The sequence below is a fragment of the Otolemur garnettii genome, unplaced genomic scaffold (genome assembly GCF_000181295.1).
Source record: "Otolemur garnettii isolate 467f Iridium unplaced genomic scaffold, OtoGar3 scaffold00006, whole genome shotgun sequence".
Taxonomy (NCBI): Eukaryota; Metazoa; Chordata; class Mammalia; order Primates; family Galagidae; genus Otolemur; species Otolemur garnettii.
The window spans coordinates 41865877-41871181 of NW_003852401.1; positions in this window are offsets into that span (position 1 = coordinate 41865877).

The window sequence follows — 5305 nt, forward strand, 5'->3', positions numbered from 1 at the left end:
TTTCATGACTGTAATGCTCAAAAAAGATAGGTTTTCCTATCAAAACAATTATTAATTTTGAACTTTCTGTAATTTTTGCCTTAGACTCACATGGTTGATCAATTCCTCTGCTTCATAATTGCCCTAGGATGTAACGTTTAAGGTGCTTAGATAAACGTTTATTCTTAATTTTCTCCAAGCATAGATTGGCAGAGAACTGGCGTGAGGTACAACAAAATTTCCACTTTGGCCCTCGGTGTAGTTGATGACTTTTAAAAGCGAGTGTATGATTACTCTTTTTTTTTTTGAGACAGAGCCTCAAGCTGTCCCCCTGGGTAGAGTGCCGTGGCATTACAGCTCACAGCAACCTCCAACTCCTGGGCTCAAGCGAGTCTCCTGCCTCCGCCTCCCAAGTAGCTGGGACCACAGGCGCCCGCCACAACGCCCGGCCATTTTTTGGTTGCAGCCGTCATTGTTGTTTGGCGGGTCCGGGCTGGGGATTCGAACCCGCCACCTTAGGTGTACGTGGCTGGCGCCTTAGCCGGTTCAGCTATAGGCACCGAGCCATGATTACTCTTTTAAATGAAGCGTGATAATGAATTTGAGATGGCGCAAATTATTATTTTATTTATTTTTTTGGCTGGGACTGGGTTTGAACCCACCCCCTCCGGCATATGGGGCCGGTGCCCTACCCTTTTGAGCCACAGGCACCGCCTACTGAGATGGTGCAAATTATGAGTAGACTCCTTTAAGCTGTGTCCTAACACAAATCCTTCATTAGGAAAAAACCTGGATCGGAAGCCCCGAGAAGAAAGGATGAGAATGCATGTGTGTGTCTGGTGGCACGTGGTTCGGAGATTCAGGCAGTCTGTGCTGGGAATCAGGATGTTGTAGGCTGAGAAACCTTGGCTTCATTTGAAGAAAAGAAACTTCATCCACAGCTCTAAATCAGGTAAATATTGTTTGGCCTCTTAAAAAACAAAGATTTATGCAATAGTCCAAATTTCTGAACAAAATAAAATACTTTAGCAGAGAAGCACATAAAGTCTGCCGAAATCAAACTTTTTTTTTTTTTAAATCAGGAAGGAGCTATAAGAACATCCTTTATTCCCAGTGTGTAGTTTATTGCTAAATCCGTCCTTTGAAACCGAACTTTCTCAATGAGTTCTAAATTAAAACCAGAGTTCTTTTAAAGTGAGAACTTACCTCTTTTAAATGAACGTTGATTACACAATGGGGTATTAGGCAATATCTGCAGATAATGTCATGTCTTATTTGACGGAGAAGTTTAAATTCTAGGCCCCATTTCAAAAGAAGCCCTTTAACCTTTGTAAAAAATAAATAAATCCCCACTGGAGAAGCCTCTACTTTTGCGCTCTCTCTTCGGTCTTGTGTCTCTAACAGGAGTTACTTATTAGCTGGGTTATGGTGATAGACAAAGAGAAAGAAGCAGCTGGCTCTGCTTTGATTTGAGTTTGCTCTCCATTGCTCTCAGTTCGCCTCTCATTACCAGGGCTACATGGGCTAGAGACATTCTAATAAACCTTAGTACCTCTTGCAAGGTAAGAGGTTTTAGGGGAAGTGGATATTGTGTGTCCAGTGCATCTAAGACTGCCTCAGCCACAGTGTCTTATCTGTACTCCTCCCCTCCCACCGAGGGGGGCCTCATTGGAAAACTGAAGGGCTCGTATGCAGGAAGAAGAGAGGAAAGCCCAGGGAAGGATCCCCAATGAGATGCTTTATGTAGACTTAGGGTTCTGGGGTAGCTCATCCCTGTTGATGTGGAAAGAGGACCGCCTAGAGGATTTTTTGTGGCAATCCTGCTGCTTGCTGGTTAGACCTAAACGCTGGCTTCCAGGCTTTCCCTGTTTTCAAGAGTTGTTTACATTTTTTGAATTTAGTTCTAAGTCACAACCTCTAAGGGTCTTGGTTTCCTGGTCACAAGGATGAGAATGTTGATCTAATAGATGATTTTGGGGGTTCCTTCCAGTGCTAATATTTGAAATAATCTGGCAAATATCTCCCACCCATATTTCAGGAAACCCAAAATTTGGATAATCAAGAATGAAATGAAGGTTCTCAATCCACGTGGAACACAACAGTACATTTTTTTCCCCTTAACATTCTCTTTTTAAGCCTGTGTACAGATGGAGTTCAAATTTTATTTGTCTGCCCCAAAGACCTGTTAGCTCTCATTAAATGTTTCAGACACAAGCATCCCCCAGGGCAAGGATGTACTGCACAGATTCATAAACAAAACTGGTTTCCCACATTAAAAAATGTTCACTCTCATATCCTCACTCAAATGTTTTGTTTGCTGAGGTCAGGGAATATGGGAAGTTTTGTGGGAAAAAAGTACAAAATGTAAAACAAAGATTTTGTGTTATGCATCTTCTAAGGGAGACTACAGCTATTTCTATTTTTGTTTGTAGGTTCTTTCCTTCCTTCCCCCCCCCCCACCATCCCCCAAAAGTATCTTTGGCAGCAAATGCTTAGGAACTTGTAGAGGTCATAATTGGCATAGATCACTGAAAAAAAACCATAATATTTGCCTTGGGATTTAACTCCCTCTCTCTTCCCCCATTAAAGGCTTACTTTATTTTGTATTTCTCTTGGGTTAATAACAACGTTAAAATAGTTATTAAAATTATTGTTTAGCTCTCTGCATACTCACCTGGATGAAGCTGGGTGGAGAGAAAAAGGCAGGCAATTGACATTATGGTTGACCACAGAGTGCAGAAACTTTGGGGACAAAGAGAAAGTGTCTATTGGGGAGTACGATCTGTAAACCTAGAACACCATATTCACCTGGTGTCACCTGTGGTGCCTGGCTCCAAGCACAGGCTCTGTCAATCACACGGGACCAGAAGGAGGGCAGGGAAACCCATGGTCTCTGGACATTCTTGAGATCATGCAGTGTATTTTTGGGTCCTTGAGGACAAGGCGACATTCGAATTGCCGAATTAGACCTTCTATTTTCTTGCCATTTTCAACACCAGATCAATAAGCTTGTCCTGCCGGGGCACAAGTGCAGGTTCCTTGGGGAGACCTGGGGGCTGGCACTTTCTGTGGGGATATTTAGTTACCCCGGTTCAGAAAAAGAAGTGTCCCAGAAATGCCATTCATGATGAGGACTCTTGTGCCTTTTTTGTTTTTTTGTTCCTTTCTTCTAATGTTAAGCCCAGGAAGGGAAAGAGGAGACAGATGAATCCCTGTCCCACCAGGCGCGAGTCCTGGTCAAGGGGTGCTTTGTCTCCAAGAAGCCCCATATGCAACCCCGCAAGAGCTGTGGATTAAGTCTGGCTCCCCCACACCTACGCAGTCCCTTTTTATGAGTCGATAAAAATGCTTTTCTATATCAAGTAATGGCCTATTTTATATATCAAGTGATGGAGGATGGGGTTTGGTTTGGGGGACTGGGAGTAAAATGAGAGGGCTTCTTTAGGAAGCTGTGACAACCTGAGATTTGTGGATAAACAGTCTTTGCACTCTTTTTGAAAAGCAGATTCAAAGCCTTCTTTTCTGTTGACACTTTCAATTTTGAACTTTTTGTATGTGGTTTTAGAAGATGGCCATCTCCTTAAAAAAGAAAAGGCACAAACAAATTTTACACATAGAGGTGGCTCTTCAAATATGTGGTCCCACATTCCCAAATTAACCAATAGCCAATGGAAAATATTTTTTTGGGGGAGAACCAAACAAAAAAAATAACCATACAATAGTAAGAATAATATAAATAAAAGCAATATAGTATAACAATTATTTACATAAAATTTACATTACATAAGTAGTCTAGAGATGACCTAAAGTATATGACCTTTTGGCTAGATTCCAGTGGAAAGTATACCAGAGGATGTGCATAGGTTATATGTAAATAGGCCATCATTTCTTATAAGGATCAAAATCCTAGGATTTTGGTATGGGGGAGATCCTGGAACCCATTCCTCATGGATACTAAGGGACTACTGTGAAAAAACCACATGACATAGTAAACTTAATTTGAAAAGTTTGGTAACATTTTTCAAGTTTCATGATGGCAGCAATTGAGGGTTAAAACCTAATGTTTAACCTAACAAAATACTATGATACTTCTTGGAAGGAGATTTACTTTTAAAAAAAATTCTCTTTTCTATTTGGTAGGAAATTTCTCAGTGTTTATAAATAAGCTTAATGTTAAGCATAGAAAATTCCAGTGTGTTTACAATAGTATTACACCATTCTATCACATGTTTGGAGCCAAATTTATATTATATATGTGAATAAATAATCTTTGACTTCTATAATAGAATATTAGGGCTAATTAAATCCTTTGTACCTAAGGAAAAACCTAACTCATTCACTGATCTTACAGTGCAGCTCTTTGTCTTTTCAAGAAGTGGTGCATTTCTGCCCTTTCTCCATTGGAGTGTTTTCTAAGAATTATTTTATGCCAGATCACTTGCATGACATGCTAGCAGCATATAATGTTAAGGCAACTTCAAATCATGCTTTTTGTGCATGTAGAGTTAAGTTTAACTTCTGGGTCAGGTGCTGTGGCTCACGGCTAAAATCCAACATTGCAGGATTGCTTGAGCTCAGGAGTTCAAGACCAACCTAAGCAAGAGCAAGACCCAGTCTTTACTAAAAATAGAAAAACTGAGTAGGGTGCAGTGGTGCGCACCTGTGGTCCTAGCTACTTGAGGGGCTGAGGCAGGAGGATTGCTCGAGCCCAGGAATGTGAGGTTGCGGTGAGCTATGGATGACACCATTGCACACTGTCCTGGGCAACAAAGTGAGACCCTGTCTCTAGAAAAAAAAAAAAAAAGTTTAACTTCCGCTTTTCTGTTTTCCGAAGAAGCACAGACACAAATCCAGGGTTCAGAATTTTCTTCCAGCTTTAACCAAACAGGTGCAAGTGAGCACTCTTGTAGAAAGTTCTTTTATTCCTGTTACTTCCCTGGGTGGTGGAAAGGAGACAGTGGGGAGTCAGGCTCTTTGCAGTGACTTATGGGGCATTTTAGAATGAATGGGTATAGTGGCCATGGGAAGGGCCTATTAAATGAGAAGCAATCACAGTGAGTGGAAAGTCTTTCTGAGAAGGTTTCTCATTTTTCTGCAACTGCTGAGCAAGTGCCAAAGTCCATTTCTACCTCAAACTCCAGGGAGCAGCCAAAAGCTTTTTGGGGAAGGGACCCTTTCTTTAGTGTACACACGCACCACATTTCTCAGGTATTATGAAGAAATAAGCTGTTGCTGAGATTTACACACATGTGAGGGATAATGGTGGGCATTCCAAATCCCTAAATATGGTTGAAAATGCCATTCAGCTTCTTTTTTTTTTTTTTTT